Genomic DNA, 20049 nt, shown 5'->3' with positions numbered 1-20049 from the left:
TTTAGCTTTCAGAATAGAGGTCTGATACAACTTTAAGACATACTCCTAGATTTTTAAATATTTTTGATGCTATTGTTTGTTTGTTTGTATATTTATTTGAGTCAAGGTCTCACTATGTAGTTCAGAGTAGTCTTGAACTCACTATGTAGCCCAGGCTGGCCTTGAACTCATAGCAATCCTCCTACCTCAGTCTCTTGAGTGCTGGGATTACAGGTGTGCACCACTATGCTTGGCTTGATGCTTTTGTAAGTGGTACTGATTTTTAAATTTCATTTTCTAGTAGTTTGTGACTAACACAGAGAAATACCATTGATTTTTATAAACTTTGTGTTTAGCAATCTCATTATTAGTTTGCTTGTGAATTCGTTCTTTATTCCAAAAAATCATGTTATCTGCCAGTAACTTCTTTAGTTTCATCTTCATGTCTTTTGTTTCTTAATATTTTATTTTTGGAATGGCTAAGACCTTTGGTACAATGTTGAATAGTCATGAGAGCAAAATCCTTGTCATATTTGTGATCTTAGAGGGAAAGCATTCAACATTTTATCATTATGCTTGACTTATCTGTAATTTTTAAAATGTGTCTTTTTTAAGAAATGTGATTTTTTAAAAATCAGATTAAGGATTTTCCCCTCTTAGTTTCCTGAATTTGGTGTTACATTTGATTAAATGCTTTTTCTGAATCTGTAGAGATGATCATATGATTTTCCCTTTATACTGTTAATGTAGAATTATGGTACTTGATATATATATATATATAGACATAGATATAGATATATAGATATATATATATCCTGAATCCTTAGTGGAAAACTCAGTTGATTCTTTGGTATTATCCTTTTAATAGTGGATCTGATTTGGTAATATTTTGTTTAGAATTTTTGCAGCTATGCTCATGAGAGATATTGGTCTGAAATTTTCAGTTCTTGTGATTTTCTTTTCATGTCAATTTTTTGAGGAGAGGGGTGCTGGAGATTGAGCCCAAGGCCTCACACATGCTAAGTACATGCTGTACCATTGAGCTGTACCCCTCACTGGTCAGTTTTCCTCAAACTTAAGAGGAGAAGGGGTTTATTTTGGCTCACTGTTTCAGGTTTCATTCCATGGCTCCAAGGCAGAAACATCACGGCAGAGGGAAACTGCTCAAATCATGACAGCTGGGAAGCAGAGCCAGTAGGCTAGAGCTAGAGAGGAAGGGGCCAGGAGCCATTCCCCATGATCCACTTCCTCCAACTAACTTATGACTCACTTCCTAACAGCCCATTTAGCCCACTTAACCAATTAATGAGGTTAGTGCCTTCACAATCTAAACACCTCTCTAGAAGTCTTTTAATCCAACAAAGTTGTTAATCAAGATTAACTGGCACACCCATTGTCAATTTTTTTTTTTCTGTGCTGAGGAATAAGCCCAGGGCCCTGCATTATATTAGGCAAACACTACCACTGAACTACATCTCTCACCCTTACCAATTTTTTTTTTTTTTGGTACTGGGGATTGAACTTGGGTCCTTGCACTTGAGTAGCAGGCGGTGAAACCACTGAGCTAAATCCCTGGCCCAACCCTTGCCAATTTTTGATATCAGGATTATGATATCTTCTTAAATAAGTTGAGAGGTTTTCTTTTTCCTCTGTGCTTTGAAAGAATTTATATATGGTTGGTATTATTTCTTCCTTTGATATTTATAGAATTTACCAGTAAATCTGTCAGAGCCTAGAGTTTTCTTTGTAAGAAGTTTCTTAATTATTGTTTTAATTTTTAACACATAGGATTATTAAAATATTTTGTTTATTCTTATGTCAGGTTTAGTTTCAATATGTTATAGTTTCTGTATTGGTCTCTTTTCAAACTCTGGGAAAAAATACCCAGTACCCACAACTTAAAGGAGAAGAGGTTTATTTGGGCTCACAGCTTCAGTGGGTTGAGTACATGGTTGGCTGGCTCCAAGGCAGAAACTGAGTGGTGGAGCCCTGTGGAGGAGAGTTCCTCACATCATAGAAGCCAGGAAGCAAAGAAAGAGGGAGCCAAGACTCTTCCAGGTCATGCTGTGGTCACCCACTCCAATTAGGCCCTGCCTCCTAATAGTGCATTTAGCTACTGAATTCATTAGAGGATTTCTACACAGTTGAGTATAGCAGCCCCATGATCTAATTACTTTCCAAACACATTAGACTTGGGGATGAGGCATTGGTTGATTGATTTTTTGTTTGTTTTTTTGAGATAGGTCTCAGTATGTAGTTCTGGCTGGCCTTCAACTCACTCTCTAGCTCAGACTGGCCTCAAATTCACGGCAATCGTCCTGCTTTGGCTTCCCAAGTGCTGGGATTACAGGTGTGTTCCCCCACACTTGGCTTCAGGGTACATTTTACATCGAAACCATAAATTTCCTTACTTATTCAGTTAAAGTATTCTACTTCCCATTCACTGATGATTGAAATGAATTATCAAGGATTCATTGATTACTTATAAGCCTTGAATTTCCAAGCTGTTGGAGACTTCATAGTCTATTTGTTATTGACTTAATTCCACATTTGACTAGAGAACACACTTCGTGTCATCTACATGTTCAGAAATGTGTTCAATTTGTTTTATGGCCAAACATATAGTCCATCTTTATTCCATATGTCCTTGAAAGGAAGGTGTATTCTGTAATCATTGGATATAATGTTCTATAAATGTCATTTAGATCAAGAGAATTGACAGTACTATCAGAACTTTTTTACTTACTAGTTTTTTGTTTAGCAATTCTGTAAGTTATGAGGGGGGCTTAAAATTTCCATTTCTGCTTGTTGGTTTACTATTTCTTCTTTTGGTTCTATCAAGGATTGTTTCATGTATTTTGAAGCTCTGCTATTAAGCACATTTACAATTATGTATTCCTAATGAAATCATCATTTTACTGTTGTAAAATTTCCCTGTTATCTTTGATAGTTATTCTTGTCTTGAAGTCTATTCTGCTTAGTACAAATATATCCATCCAATTTTCTTGTGCTCAGTCTATCTAGACCAAAAGAAAAAAATCAACAAAAATCTGAAAGACATGAAAAACATTGTCAAACTTTGATTTGACTGGTACTTGTAGGACACTGCACCACACAATGGCCAGCTTCATTTTTTTCAAGTGTATATATCATATGCTACCTCACAAAATTGAAAGAATCAAAATTATAGAAAATATATTCTCTGATCACAATGAAATTAAATTAGAGCTCAATAACAATAACTAGAAAAAGACAAAATATTTGGAAATATAGCAACATGCTCCTATAAAATCCATGGGGCAAAGAAGGTCACAAGGAAAGGTGGACAATATTTAAATTAATTAAAAATAGGACATTTTGTAAGATGCAGCTAAAATAAAGCAAGGGGGAAAAACTGTAGCTTTAAATATTCATATTAGAAAGAAAAAAATATTAAACCAATGAAATGTGTCCTTATCTCAAGAAGTTAGAGAAGAATTACAAATCAAAGTAGAAGGAAATAATAGACATGTACAGTAATTGATTTAACAAATCAACAATAAAAGTAGAGAAATAAAAAGCTAATTCTTTGAAGATATCAATAAAATTGATAAAGTTTTAGCTAAACTGACCAAGAAAAAAAGAGAAAAAATATATAATGTTAATATCACGAATGAAAGTGGGAGAATCATTATGGTTTCAATAGATATTAAAAAGATAAGGGAATAAAATATTGGGAATGACTTTATGCCAAAAATTGGATAGCCTTGATGAAATGGGTAACCATCTTCAAAGACTCAAACTACCAAAACTTGCCCAAGAAGAAACAGAAAATTTGAATATTTCTACATTAATTTTTTTTTCCAGTATCAGGGATCAAACTCAGGACTTTGCTTTTGTGAGGCTGGTGTGGTGCTACTGAGCTAAATCCCCACCCCTTCTACATTAATTTCAAAAGTTTAATTTATAATTTAAAGCTTTCCACAGAGGAACTTCTAGGCCCAAAAACCTGGAACTCTTCCAATTCATTTTATGAGGCCAGTATTACCTTAAACCTAAAGCAGATAAAGACATTACAGAGAAAAGAACTACAGTCCAATATTCCTCAAGGACATCAAAACAAATTTAAGTAAAGTTAAATATATGTGTGTGTGTGTACTGTATCTTTATCTTTCTATCTGTAAATATGTATTGAAAGATACTAGAAATAAAATTTACCGAATGTTAATATAGACTGTCTCTGGTTGATGACTTAAAATAAAACTTCTATTTTTCACATTTTTCATTGTTGAATTCTTTTATCAAAACATGTATTATACAGCAGAATAATCTTTCATTTAAAAACCCATAAGCACAGCATCATTCTGAATGGGAAAAAATTGAAAGCATTTCCTCTAAAATCAGAAACAAGGCAAGAATGACCACTCTCACTACTCTTGTTCAACAAAGGACTTGAAATTTTAGCTAGAGCAGTTAGACAAGAGAATGAAAATGGATATAAATAAAAAGGAAGAAGTTAAATTATCCTTATTCATACATGATATGATCCTATATTTGAAGACCCTGAAAGCTCTACCAAAAGAGTTTTAGAGCTGATAAACAAATTCAGCAAAGTAGCAGGATACAAAATCAACATTAAAAAATCAATCACTTTTCTATACACCAAGAGTGAACTAATTGAGAAGGAAATCAGGAAAATAATTTCATTCACAATAGTTTAAAAAAAATTCTAGGAATCAATGTAGCGCAGGAAGTGAAAGACCTCTACAATAAAAATTACAGGACTGGAGGAAAAAACTGAAGAGGACAGAGAAGATGAGAAGACTTCCCATGTTCATGGATCTCAAGAACTAATATTGCTAAAATGGGCATGTCACTGAAAGCTTGAGTGCAATCCATGTCAAAATTTCAATGACATTCTTCACAGAACTAGAAAAAAAAAATACTAAAATTCATATGGAAACACAAAAGACCCAGAATAGCCAAAGTGCTCCTGAACAAAAAGAGTAAGGCTGAAAGGAAGCATCACAATACCTAACTTCAAATTACACTACAAAGTCATAGTAACAAAAACAGGATGGTACTGGCCCCAAAATAGACATGTGGACCAATGGAACAGAACAGAGGACACAGAGAGAAGCCCATGCAACTGCAGCCATCTGATTCTGGAGCAAGGAGCCAAAAACATATGTTGGAGAAAAGACAGTTTCTTAAACATATGGTGCTAGGAAAAATGGATATCTATATGTTGAAGATTGAAACTAGATCCTTATCTCTTACCCCATATAAAAATCAATTCAAAATGGATCAAAGACCTGAGTATAGGACCTGAAACTTTGAAAGTGCTAAAAGAAAACATAGGGGAAACACTGGAAATCATAGGCAAAGACTTCCTGAATAGGATTCCAATAGCACAGAAAATAATAGTAAGAACCAATATCATATTAAAAAGAACTACATCAAATTTAAAAGTTTCTACACAACAAAGCAAGCACCCAACTGAGCAAAAAGACAGCCAACAGAATGGAAGAAAAAGTCTTCTGACAGAAGATTAATGTCTAGAATATATATACAGAATTCAAAAACTTAACACCAAAAAACTAAATAGTCCAGTGGGCTAGTGAATTGAACAGTCATTTCTCAAAAGAATAGCCAATAAGTATATAAGAAAATATTCAACATCTTTAGCCATTAGGAAAATGAAAATCAATGAATCTTGCTGATTACACAAGGGGAAAAGGAACCCTTCTACACTGCATATGGGAATGTAAATATAGTGTACAGCCATTATGAAAGTAAGTATGGAGATACCTCAAAAACCTGATAACAGAACTACTGTGTGAACCAGCTATACCACCTGGAGGAATTAGTCGGTATGCCATAGGGCTACCTGCATACTCATGTTCACTGCAGCACAATTCACAATAACCAGGATATAGAACCAGCTTAGGTGCCCATCAACAGATGAATGAGTAAAGAAAATGTGAAACACACACACAATGGAATATTATTAGCTGTAAAAAAGAATGAAATTGTCATTCCCAGGAAATGGACATCTCCAGGATGGAACTAGAGATCATCATGTTGAACAAAACAGGCCAGACTCAGATATTCTCTAATATTCCCACAGATATTTCCTAATATGTGGACTCTAAAAGTAGGGGGAGGTAAAAGGGAAGGTAATGGGGGAATGGATATGATAAAAATATATGCATGGCCCCCACCCCAGGCCTCCAAGTGAGGAGTGGACTGGCGAGGAGCTGAGCTGCTTGGAACAGAGCTGCACGTGCCACCATTAACACTGCTGCCCCCCCACCCCCCGCCTCCGAGTGAGGAGTGGAGCCACACAGGCGCCTGCAGCACCACCCCAGCAGTGGCCCCCTGGCTCCTGGCTGCATGGGTACCTGGATCCACACTCCAGAGGCATGGGGGTCGTAAAGGCCATTGTTCTGAGCTCCAGAAGAAAGAGCAGAAGTGAACAACAGAAAGAGGGCCTCTCTCAGGCTCCTTGATGAAAATTGAAGCCCACTGGAAAAGTGAAGAGAATTTCTGCCATAAAGGCACACCAGACCACCATAGTTGGTAAGTTGGAGGGATCACCACCTCACATCAGAACCTGGACTATCTTCAGGGGAAGGGCAGCTGGAAACTGCAGTAGAGCCTTGCAGAGTTCAACCTGTAAGTCAGGGAGCTCAACTTGGGCCTTGCAGCCAGAAATCATCCTGAATCTCAGGAGTCTGCTGCTGGCTTGCTGAGACTAATTGACTTAGATCTGCACACTGTGGCCCACATTGTCTATTGTGACAGCAGAGACATATCCTGAAGCAGGCCCTTCATTTTTATTTTTTAATTTTTATTTTCAAAAGTATTTTTTCTCTTATTTTTAATTTTCATTTTTTACATTTTTTTCTACTCTTCAAATTTTTTTTTCTTTTCTTTCTCTCTCTCTCTCTTGCTCTCTCACTCTCCCATTGTTCTTCATCTCCCTTTTTGTTTCTGTTCCTGCCCTAATTCAGATTTCTTCTTTCTTTTTCTTTTCTTCTCTCTTTTTCTTTCTCTTGATTGTCATTAGTTTTAAAGGAAAGTGAATACAGTTTCTAGCTTCCCTATTGCTGTTAGGTTGTTCTGTTTTTGTCTTTGTTCTTTCATTCTGTCTTTTCCTCTTGTCTTCAACAGTTTCCTAAAGTTTTCGTGATCTTCCTGTGTCCTCTGGCCTCACTTCTAACCTTTCCCTATCCTAGTACCTATATATCCCTCCCTCCCCAACTCCTTCTAAGTCCCCATCCTGAAGGGTAAAGTTGCTATATTGAAGAGTTTATTCACTATAAACATATTTTGGGCTGGTCTTCAATTTTCATTTAATTTACATGGTTAAAGGTGATAGATTAATAACTACCACAAACTGTCATTTTCTAAGCTGCATTTGATGCTATTGTTGTTGCTGATTGTATCACTTGGGTTAAGGTGTTGTGATTGATCTAGTCAGTTATCCTTCCTGGTATAATGAAAATGAGATTGCCCCAGAGTCATTGGAGACTCAAAACCATAAGACCAGCTGTATCTGGAAGACACCTCTGAGAAGCAATCATTCCATAAAAGTTCTAAATACAAGCAACAAAGATACTTACAATAAGCAATTTCAAAGACTCAACCCAGGAATTAAACCAAAAACAGTACCAACAACAAAAATAGAAATGAGAAGACATTTAAGCAAGGTGCAAACCTAGACCTCCAGCTCACCAAAGGCAAATTCTGTGGGGGAAACGAGGTGGAAAAGTCTGACAATCAACCACATGGACACCCTGAACTGACAGCACAGGAAGTAACAAAACAGATGAATGAAGCCCTAGAAAAATTCAAAACAAATAATTTCCCAGATAACTACAGAGATGGTGAGCAGAATGAAAGATATGATTAGAGACTCTAGAACAGTAACAGATGAAAAAAATAGATGAGTTCAGGACCATGATGGAAGCCATGAATGCCCAGCATAGGAAAGAAATGGAAACCATGAATGCCCAACATAGGAAAGAAATGGAATCCATGAAACAGATTCAAACAGATATCCAGGAGATTAAAAACTCCATTGCAAGTATTCACAGCAGAATGAGCCAATCTGAAGACAGGTTGGGAGTCAGTAACCATGAAAAGAGAGATCTCTTAAAAATAGTAAAGGACCATGAAAAATTAATCCAACAACTCCTAGATGATGCAAAGAAGAATAATATAAGACTGAGAGGAGTCCACAAAAAAGCAGAAGAAAGTACAAATGACATAAAAAAACTGTTGACAGAATTAATGAAAGAAAACTTCGCAAACAGAGCAAAAGAATTTGACATACAGATAAGTGAGGCATATAGGACTCCAACTAGTCATGGTTTTTAAAAAATCTACACCTAGACATATAATAATCAAGATCCTGGAAACCCTACAGAAGAACAAAATACTGCAAGCAGTTAGAGAAAAGAAACAAATCACATACAAAGGAAAGTTCAGCAGACTTTTCAACACAAACCCTCAAGTCAAGGAGAGCCTAGAGTGAGGTATTTCAAGCCCTAAAAGAAAACAACCTCCAACCTAGACTGATGTATCCTGCAAAACTATCTTTCAAACTTGATGGGGAAATAAGATATTTCCATGACAAAGAACACCTGAGAAACTTCATGAATACCAAACCAGCACTCCAAACAATTCTAAACAATATCCTAGAAAAAGACAATGAAGGTCACAACTCCATGAGGCCCAACAGAGCAAATCCATTAGGCAAGGCAAGAAATCAAAGGGAGAGGGGGAAAAATAAAGAAGAGCCAACAACAGGAAAATAACATGACAATAATAAATCAGTACATATCAGTTATAACCATCAATGTTAATGGCCTCAATTTACCAATCAAAAGAAATAGACTGGCAGAATAGATTAAGAAGCAAAATCCAATAATATGTTGTATACAAGAAACGCACCTAGTTCAAAAAGAAACTCATAGACTGAAAGTAAAAGGATGAAAAACAATTCTCCATGCAACAGGAACCTGGACAAAAGCAGGGGTAGCTATCTTATTTGCAGACAAAGTATATTTCAAACCAAAACTAATTAAGAGAGACAAAGAAGGTCACTACATCCACATAAAGGGAACAATCCAAGAGGAAGAGATGACAATCATAAATATATATGCACCAAATACAAATGACCCCAACTATACAAATATTAAGGGACATGAAAAACCAAATAAGCACTAATACAATTGTAGTGGGGGACCTCAATACCCCATTGTCACAAATGGACAGATCATCTAGATTAAAAAAATCAACAATGAAATACTAGAACTAAAAATATATGCATGCATGAAAATACCACATTGAAACCAACATTTTATAAATTTAATAGGCACTAATAAATATATACTTTTAAAAAGCAGTAAGCAAATATGCCAACTTTTAGATCTAAGCAGATGGGAATATGCGTGATTTTTGTTCTTCTTTGTACTTTTTCTGTATTTTTTAAACCAAAATAGTTGTTGGTTTGGGGTGCCCAGTCTTTAAAACTGTATGTGATTTATTTTTATTCTTATTTTATCTGGTGTTTCCTGTTAGGAATGTGTACTGAATTTTATCAAATGTCTTCCTGGCATCTATAGATGTGAACATGTGATTTAAAAAGTATCCTAGTAGTGAGCCACACTTGCATTCCCGAGGGAACCAGCTTACCACACAGATGTCCACTCAATAAAGTGCAAGTGGAAAGTGAGCTTTCCCCATTGCCCTCCAAGTCACCCTCCAGGTCTGCTCTTCTCCCCTGCATGAAGTCATGGGCCACTCTCATAGCTTTTCCAACCAGTTCAGGTCTGAGAACAGTTTTATTTTAATAGCAGTGATCCACACTTGTAATCCCAGCTACTTAGGTTGAGGCAGAACTGCAAATTTGAGGACAATCTGGCCAATTTAGCAAGACCCTGTCTCAAAATACAAAAAGCACTGGGGATATAACTCAGTGGTAGGGTGCTTGCTTAGCGTGAGCAAGGCCCTGGGTTCAATCCTTAGTGCTGGAACAGAAAAGAAAAGAAAGGAAGTAACCATCTTCCATTTAATGTTAAAACTCCTACTTTTTATCTAATTTAAATTTCCTCTTTCCCTTAGTGCTGCCTTTGTTGGGAAATCTGTGATGGAGACTGTGGCTTTACCTCTTTCTGAAGTGCTCTTTTTAGAGGCTGTATTAGTCAGGGAAACAGAACCAATGGCACGGGCACATGTACACACACACATACAAACCTAAATTTATGATCAGGAATTGGTTCATGCAATTCCAGAGGCCAAGCCGTCCCACAATCTGCCATCTGAAGGACGGAGACCCAGGCAAGCCAGTGGTGTCATTTAGTCTGAGTACAAAGGCCTGAGAATCAGGAGGGGCAGTGGTGTAACTGCCAGTCCTAGCACAGAAGACAGACGCCTTAGTTCAGCAATCAGACAGTAAACTCTCTCTTCCCTTGCTTCTTGTTCTAACCAAGACCTCAACACTAGATGGTGCTCACTCACAGTGGGAAAGTTAATTTGCTTTATTTGGTCCATCTGTTCAAATGCAAATCTCTTTCCCAAATCCCCCTGCAGATATACCTAGAAATAATGTTTAACCAAATATCCGGGTGCTCCGTGAACCAATTAAGTTGACACAGGGCACTAACAATCACAGGGTTCTGTGGAAGAGAGCAGAGCTAAGGAGCAAGACAGTCCTACCGGTCCAGGAAACAGTGGACTGGTGTTGGTACCCTTAAGAATCCCTGGCAGGGCCTCTGACCCAGGCAATGCCTCCTCAGTTGGCAGTGTACTTTCCCTTAGGCTCCTGGCTGTCCTTTTGCCAAGTGTAGGGAGTCCCTGCTAAATACTTCTCTTCCGTGGGGTGCTGCCTGGTGATATGCACATGTTATGGTGGCTGAAGGTAGAGACCCAGACCCTCTAAGTTCATCCTCACTACAGTCGGCAGCCAGACAAGAGCAGCTGCAGCCATGGCCTCTCCTTGGGGTCTGTCCTCCCCATGTAAACTCTTCGCTCACCAAAGGGAACTTCTTGGTTTTGTTTGGTTTCTTGGTTTTGCAGTGCTGGGGATTGAACCCAGGGCCTCATGCATGCTAGGCACGCACTCTACCAGTGAGCCACATGTCGGCCCCGCAGGGAAGCTGACAGTCTGGAGCTCCTGTGGGCTGCACAGAAAACAGGTTTCCCTCCAGAATGGGGGCTTCACAAGTCTGCCCTCGTTGTTGCCCTTGAGGCTTCTGCCAAGACCCAGACGTGAGGAAGAGCAGCTTTTATTGTCCTTTACACTGGAACAAACCCTCCAAGTCATGGCATATCTTTTTGATATACTGTCAGTTTGTTCACTTAATATTTACATCTTTTTTAACCTTTATATGTATTTTTGCATTTATTTTTTTGGCTTGCTTCACCAGACCTCAACACTAATGTGTTTCTAGCTTTACAAGGTGACTTAGAGGCTTTTGTCTCTAGTCTTTTATACTTTGAATAATGAGGGAATTTGGGGGAAGTTAAGCAAAGCTTAGCTGTAAAACAATCTCAGCATGATGCTTTATAAAGTGATAAAATCTTTAATAAATTTTCCAAGTTTTTTCTAATGTTGCTAAACTGTTCACTTTTTTTCCTGCCTATTTTGAGGTCGGACTTGACAATATAAACATTGGCAGAAAATCCCCCATTTTCTTTCTTGACTTTGAAATTTGTGACCATAAAGTAGCACATAATGTCCTTGTGTTCATTTTCTATAGTTACTGTAACAGATTGTGACCACTGGCTGGCTTAAAACAGCAGAAATTTATTCTTGCATAGTTGTCAAGGCCAGAAATCTAAAATCAGGGTGCTGGTAGGATTAGTTTTTTCTAGAGCTCTCAGGAAGACCCTGTTCCTGCCTCTGTCCTAGTTTCTAGTAGCTCTGGCAATCCTTAGCATTCCTTGGCTTGTAGACACATGACTTCAATATCTGCCTGTCTTCACAAGGCCTTTCTGCCCTGTGTCTCCAATTGCCCTCTCCTTTCTCTTATGAGAAACTGATAGTTTATGGAATCTGCTGTCACAAGTCAGAGTTCTATTTGCTAAGCAACTATAAGAAAAACATTACATATTTTCATCAAAATTAAAAACCACAGTAGCTTTATCTGCAGGACAGCAGACTTCACAAACTATCAGGTTACAAGATCTATCTTATTTCCAACAGCTGTAATACTTCCTCCTCTAAGGCAGGGGGAGGTTGCACTGAGATAGAAGGAGTGGAGGGGAGGTAGGTCCCTTCCTTCCAGAGCCCCTGCCCTAGGGACACAGGAGCTTTAAGCATCATCTGGGAAAATACCTGCAACAAGCACACCAGAGGACGCACCACAGCACCTAGCAGCACACCGCCCTCAGAAATGGTGAGCTGGACCCACCTGCGCTCTGGAGGAGATGATGAAATTGGCAACATCTGCGGAGGGGATCCTGAAGCCCCCAGGAAAGGGGCTTCCTTTCAGAAGAGCTTTCTACAAAAGCCTGCAGAGGTTCTGCAGGAAAGAGGAGCGGTTGCTCTGCGGTGGCGCCATCTGGTGGAGGAGAAGGGCACTGGCTCGGCTTCCCAGGTGTTCTGGTATGGCCACCTAGAAACTCAAGTGAGAATGAATAGTAATGCTGGAAATGCTAAAAATAGCAACTATGAGGTGCCCAGAGCTTTCTATATGTATTCTAAATACTATCCCAAGCTCTTTGAACACATTAAGTCATTTAATCCTCACAACAGGCCTAAATATGCACAGGATTCCTGGCTTTCAGTCGAGGAACCAAGGCCCATAGAGTTGAAGTAATTTGCCCAGGGCCACACAGTTAGTGAGAAAACTTTTTCTGATCCTAGATTTGAGTTGGCATGGAAGGAAGTCAGACACACTTAGGTCTCAGTTCTAGCTTTGCCAGCAGGCCTATGAGGCCTTGAAGACAGAAGCTTCCTGTACTCCAGATGCAGGGAGCATAAAGTGTAGTGAGAGCTCTCCACATATCTCATGGCTGCTACAAAGACCAGGGGGCGCCGTTCCCCCACATGCCATGTTAATACAGCACAGGGCATGATCCCTTTGTGATTAATAAGAAGAGGCATCACCCATCAATGAAGTCCATCCCCCCTGGAGAAAACGTGCACTGCTTCTGGAGACTTGCTGCTAGAGGAGAATTTTAGAAAGCAAGAGGGATTAACACTGCCTGAGCTTTAGTCCCAGAATGTTTGACCCATACTTGGGTCCAAACTGCAGTGGCCACAGTGCCTGGACAGGTGCCCCGAAAAGAGAGGGAAGCACTCTACACCTCACCACCTCCCAGTGCAGGACAAGGGACTGCCCTCCTCTCAACTCCTATTTGGACCTGCTGGCCTCGGTGGGTGAGGGCTTGGCAATGACCTTGGTTGGCCAAGCAGTCAGTGGGTGGAGAGGGGCGAAAACGACCTCATTGGCCCTGGAGGGCAGAGTGAAGGGAAAGGGGTCAGGTTTGTGGAAAGACTGAGGCGTGAGTCTCTGAACCTGGGGTAGGAAAGAAGAGAGGAGTTGGGCTGGCGTGGCTTGGTTCTGCACCCTTTCCTAAGAAACCCTTTCTGAACTCAGCACAGGGCAAGTCCAGGGTGGGAGAGTAAGCAGGGAACTTTGGACTTGTCTCACCCCTACCTCAAAGCTCTGCAAAAGAATCCCCCCTGAGGTTTGGTCAGCAATAATAATATTGCAGTCCAGCCACAGGACAGGACTGTTACTGAGTAAATGGTGAAGGAACAGTGGGCTCAACAGGAAACTAAAACCCATTACACACCTAACTCCAGAATGAATTTCCAATGAACCAAAGTTTCAAGGAATAATAGCCAACAACAAAAAGGAACCTACTGTGAACCAGTTACTTTTTCTAAAACTTTCTATAAATTTTCTATTTAATCCTCAATGTAATGGCATGATGTATGGACAATTCCATTCCCTTATTTTATGGATAAAAAAATCATCTGTAATGAAATCTTGAACCATAAAGGTATTTGAAGAAAAGAATAATATTTGTATGAGAAAGGATGTTAGCATTACACCAAAGACAAAAACTGTAAGGGAGAAAATGACAGCTCTGAACATTTAAAACTTAAAATGCTTATAGTAAAAAACCAAATCATCAATACAATGAAGAGAGAAATTACACTCTAGGGGGCAATTCTGCAATAAATACGACATATAAATAGTCAATACACTGAAGGCACAAAACCTCATAAATAAATGAGATCTCTAACAGAAAATTAAAGTGAAGGCACAAAAAGACAATTCGTAAGGAATAAAGAATCACAAATTTTAAAAAGTTTCATCTTATTGGAGGTCAAAGAAATGAAAGTAAAATAAAAACTGGCTGTCATTTCCCCCACATTTTCACTAAGCAAAGATAAAAAAAAAAAAAAGATAACAAGCCAGGCATGAAGGTACATGCCTGTAATCCCAGTACAAGTCTGAGCCCAGCCTGAGTAGCTTAGCAAGGCCCTGTCTCAAAATAAAAATTTAAAAAGAGCTGGAAATGTAGCTTAGTATGAAGACCTGGGTTCAGTCCCAATCCTCACACACACACACACACACACACACACACACACACGCACGCACGCACAGATGATAACATCCAGGGATGTAGAAAGCGAAGGAAATGAACATTTCTTTTGCTGTTTATGCAGCTGCATAATTCTCTATTACAGAGGTACAGTATTATTTAACCATTCCTGGTACTGTTCACTTAGATCTTTTACAATCTTTTAAGAATGCAAAGATCATCCGTGTCCATCATTTTTTTGTACTTTTGATTGTTTCTCTAGGAGAGGCTCCTCAGAATGGGATTTTAGGGATAGATACTGGATGTGTTGACGGTTGAATGGGAACTGGACAAGAGCTCCTGGGCATAGCCTCAGGAACTAGGAGAGAGAAGGCAATAGGAGGATGCCTTTTCAATAAGGAGCATCTGGGGCAAGGGGATGAAGCAGGCAGAAGAGAGGTGGGAGGCGAAGAGCTGCCAGTGGAGGTTGGGACAGGGCCGAAACTCCCTGCTGAATGCCCAGCTATAGCCTGTCCCACTGGGAGGCCGAGGGGGTTCCACTGGATAAGTCAACCCAGATTGGATCTCAGGACCCCACTTCCTAAGAGGTGTGTGTGAAGAAGTCACCTAACTTATTCACACATTAAGTGAAATAACCTGAAATAACCTGTGCAAATCACAGGGACTAGCACATGCTAAGTTTCAATACAAGAGGGCTGTAGTTACTAGGAGGCATTCAAAAAGCATTTATGGAATTGATTCTGGGATTCTGGCTAACATTCAAGTAGAGTTTCTATGCGCCAGCCATATTCTGAAAATATATATCGAATGCAAACCTAACAATAGCTCTATAACCCTCTGATCAACCCATTTTGACAAATGAGGAAATTGAGGCATGGAGAGGTTGGACAATGTGCCTGAGGTCATCAGGCAGCAGCTCGATCAGGGCTGCCTGTGGTTTCCCACTGCCTCACACAGCCTCCTGCACACATAACCCAAGAGACCTTAACAATACCAGCCACAGAGAGGGAACTCAAAGTCTGCACTTATTTCGAAGTTGGGGTTTAATAACACAAAAAAAGTCATAGTGACTTGCATGAGGGGATCCATTTGAAGGCCCAAGGCAGCAGGGCCAAGGTGGGGGCCAGGTTTTGCCCCTGGCTGTGGCTGCTCTCCTAGGGTGGGAGCCAGAGGCTCCTGGTCTGCAGGTGACACCTCTTGGACCCCACCCGCTGTGCTAACCACTGGGCTCTTCTGGCCTGGACTTTCTTGCTGAAAGCCAGGAGGGGCAGCAGGAGTGACAGAACTGGAGGTGGTGTCGGAGGTCATAGTGAGGGTTGCCCTGGGAGGAGGCCCAGTGCTGACACTCTGGAAAATGATTGTCATCAAAGGTCAGGATCCTGTGCTGAGTCACCCAGAGGAAGTTGATCTGCGTTCAGCTCAATTGGAAGAGGATGGGGATGTGGGAGACGCACTGAAAGATTTTCCTCAAACAAGGGTAACATTTAAAATAGGGTGAGGTAGAGAAAGCTGGGACAAACTTGGTCCTCAGTGTGGCAGGGATGGAGGTAAGCGGAGCACAGGCTTCAGTCGGAACTGGTGTGTGTCCAGGCTCAGTCACTTCTAGCTGTCACTGGACCTCAGTTTCCCTTTCTATAAAATATATCACTTCACAGGGTGGTCATGAGGATTAAATGAGAGTACATAGAGACAGCATTGTGCCTGGCTCACAGGAAGTGTTCAACAATGTTAACTGGCATTTGCTCAGGGCCAAACACTCTCCTGAATATGTCATGTGAACTGGCTAATATAGGATTCTCAAAGTGGGGTCCCAGGCCAGCAACATCCCATCACCTGAAATTTGTCAGGAAAGCAAATTGTCAGGCCTGACCCAGACCTGCTAAATCATAGAAGCCTATGTTTAAACTAGCCTCTCAAGTGACTTCCAGGAAAATGGCAGAGTGGTAAGCAGCAACAACTCAGCCTCTCTGAGGTTTGGAATCCACTGGAAAAAACCATTTGAAAAAGTGTTTTTCACTGGAACAAAACCAACTTGGTGGGGGGAGGGGCAGAGTGGATCCCCAGGAACCAAAAAGGATCTGACAGGAAAATTAAAACCTACAGAGAAATTGAAGAGACAGAACAAAATGAAGAAAAAGGGAGGGACAATCTACACTTTCTCCCTGGCTCCTAGATCCTGGCTCTTGAGAAAGGAAGAACAAATCTATAGGGAGAAAATGAAAGCAGGGGACTCTAGAGGGCTTTGGGGAGAAATCCAGTGGTGTAGTGGTGGAATGGAAGAGTGGAGGCTGTGAGCTGCAATAGCTGGTGAGTGACTCCAATCCAAGCACCCACCATACTCTCCGGAGAGAGTGCTTGATGGGACGCCATTCCAGGGAGGGGTTGACTGTGTGAACCCAGGATTCAGAGCAGCCCAGGGATGGCTTCAGTTCAGGGCTCCCAGTGTTACATTCCCACAGTGACTGGGTGAGAGAGAGCCACAGGAGACAGCTGTGGTTAGGAAGGCATGGTCAGGATGGCAAGAGAGCCACTGAGGGGTTAAGCTAAAGGACACAGGCCCCATTTCCATGGCCAGAAGCCAGGCTCAGCCTGAACTATTCTGTTTGAAAGTCACAGAATTGATGCCCTAACCCTACTGCCTGCTGGTACCTGCATCCAGGACAGAGCTGGGGTCTGACTCTTTTTATCTAACAGCATGATCAGGGACACATATCTTGAGTTGGACATGGCCCCTAAATTGTATGTTTATGTAGAACCACACATTCAGAATCACAGAAAATATTTTTTGCTTTTATTTTGTGTTTTTTGTTTTCATATGTGTGTGTGTGTGTGTGTGTGTGTGTGTGTGTGTGTGTGTTGTTCTTAGGGGGGTTGGTTTTGTTTTTTCTTTTTCTCTTCTTTCCTTTCCTCTTTTCTTTTTCACCAGTTTACTGACATTTGGAAAGTTTTTCCTTTGACCTTCTTTCTTGCTTCTTGTCTTTTTTCTTACTTTTTTGTTTTCCTCTTTTCCCTTTTAATTTTCTCCTTTAATTTTTTTATTACCTCTGTACAATTTCTCTTTTTCCTTCTCTTTTTAATCTTCTATTTCTCACCTGTTTTTTCTCTTACCTTTACCTAAGTCTATAAATATCCTTCCACTATCTAATAAGACCCTTTGTACCACTTCTCTTTCTCCTCCTCCTGTCATACAGTTTAGTTTCAAAGTTTTCCTCTTGCATCCTCCCATTCCTAAACCTTGTATCTTTAATAGTATAACCATAAAGTTTTGTTAATCTTTTGATAGTTAACTCTGTAAAATTATTTTTGAATTCTTTTCTACCATTAGCAGAGACACAGCTGTTACATTTAGTACATCTTAACTGTAAGTCAATTCCTGGGTTGTCTTAATTTTTACACCATAATTGGTGTAATTTCTTCTCTAGGATTAAGGATGATACATAGCTGTTTCTTACGGTATATTAATATTCAATTTGTCTCAAACAATACTATAGCAGCTGATTCTCTTGATAGTAACAGGGTCACATAATTGTCACTATTTCTCTGTAAGTCAATACTCAGATTACTTTTGTGACATCAACAATACTAGAGTACATTCCCAGAGAACTTGGTTGTTGGGCCAATTACACTACAACCTCCTCTCCCAAATTAACCAAAGTGGTTGGATCTTGAGGCTGTGGCAAAGGATTATATTAGCAACGCACAAAGTAAACCAACTTCCCAAGGGATTAGGATGGTTGCTAAAGACTGAGAACCTGCAGCTAATTTAGTTATTGGTGCTATTATCGCAGAACAGGAGGAACATTTTATTCTTACCAGTAGGGTGACTGACAGTCACGGATGTCCCAGATTTGGCAATGAGAGTCCAGATCCCAGAAAATGTCTTAGTCCTGAGAAAACCAGAGGCTTTGGTCATATTAACAGCTGGAACCACATTTCACCCTTGGAAAGGATTATTGGATTATGTGGCTAAAGAAAGCAGATGGGATTGAGAGAATCTGAGAGATGGGTATTTAGCATATTTGGAGGCTGCTGTTGGAGAAGAGTAGGATCAGCAGAGGGTCTGATGTGATATGGGATGATGGTTACTGACAGTGGGTTTTCTTTGTGGAAAGTGAGGCAGAGGCTGAACTTGAAAATAAAAAATATAGCAGAGACAGAGGCAGAGGACAGAAGGAGATCCTGTCTTTGGAGAATGTCTGAAGTTTATAATGGCCTTGGGATCGCCACAAGTTACAGGACTAGGGGTGGAGAAGGGGAGTTTTTTAGTTAATCTGACTTCAGTTTCAAGGCATGGAGACTAATACCTATAATAACTTTATTCATTTAATAAACATTAAGTATTAACTTTGTACCACCAAGCCCTTCCCTGGACCTTAGGGAATAGAAAAGTGGAAGGGCAAATGAGATATCACTGTAGTTTGTGATTAGATGAATCAACAATATAAGCCAAGCTCTGGATAGAACCTGCTTTAATGGAAAGAATCATCTATGGTCCAGTGTTCATTTACACACAAAGGGCTGGGACACTGTGTTCCTTTAGTAACTTCAGACATTGACTACAATGGGCAGCTAATTTTCTGAATAACCAGTGATCACTGGAAAACCATACTATTCAAGGGACAAGAATAAAATGCACCCCAGCTGGTGGTCTCAATTCAGCTGAACAAGAGAATCACCTGGAGAGCTGTAAAGAGTCTTAATGCTTGGATCCAACCCACACCAACTGCATGTTTCTCTGGAGGTTGGTCTGTGCCATGAGATTATTTTCTAAGCTCCCTGAGTGATTGAAATACACAGTCCAAGTTGCAAACACTGGCCTAGATGGTTACAAATTTGACTTCAAGTGCTTTTTCTGCAGTCCTCACATCTTTGCCTTTGTTTCCCAACTGGGCTCCTGTCCTAATGGGTTGCCAAGTCATCCCAGAACTGTCTCAATATCCTCAATTTCCTCCTTTTCCAAGTTTGGGCCAGGGTGTTGGGGGCCAGAGGCAGGTGGTGTTAGCTATGGTGGGGGAGGAGGTAGTAGGTGAGTCATGTGTAGGCCAAACAGTCGTGTGGGGAGAACTGGGAGCAGTGCCACCTGCCCCACCCCTCCCTCAGGATGTCGTGGGAGGGAGTTCAGGGACATGTGTACCAAATGAACAATTTTTTCAGTGCTTCTAGAAGTGGTGTAGTAGATGACTCTTTGTTTCTTTCATTTCCTCTTCCCATTCTCTGTGGCTGTGAAACTACCAGAAGGGCCTGGCATAAGAAAAGGTTACAAAGGCTGGTTCGTTTTCACACTGGATAGCACCCAGTGAAAAATCTGTCAAAACATGACTATCTCCCCAAAAGAATACAAATATACCCTAATTTTGTGTAGCTTACAAGGTTACCGGGCTGCCTGCTTCCAGACCTCGAGGGACCCTCCCTAATCAGATGCAGGAAGGAAAGAGGAAGGACCTGGGCAACTTATAGCCAGCAGCTATACTAATTAGCTATTTGGCAAGCCCAGCAGCTATGTAGAGTGAGACTCCT

The sequence above is a fragment of the Heterocephalus glaber genome, unplaced genomic scaffold, assembly GCF_053883595.1.
Source record: "Heterocephalus glaber isolate CG9 unplaced genomic scaffold, H.glaber_assembly_v1.0 deba00001504, whole genome shotgun sequence".
Taxonomy (NCBI): domain Eukaryota; kingdom Metazoa; phylum Chordata; class Mammalia; order Rodentia; family Bathyergidae; genus Heterocephalus; species Heterocephalus glaber.
The sequence above is the reverse complement of the archived record's forward strand: the minus strand, read 5'-3'. Positions refer to the sequence as shown.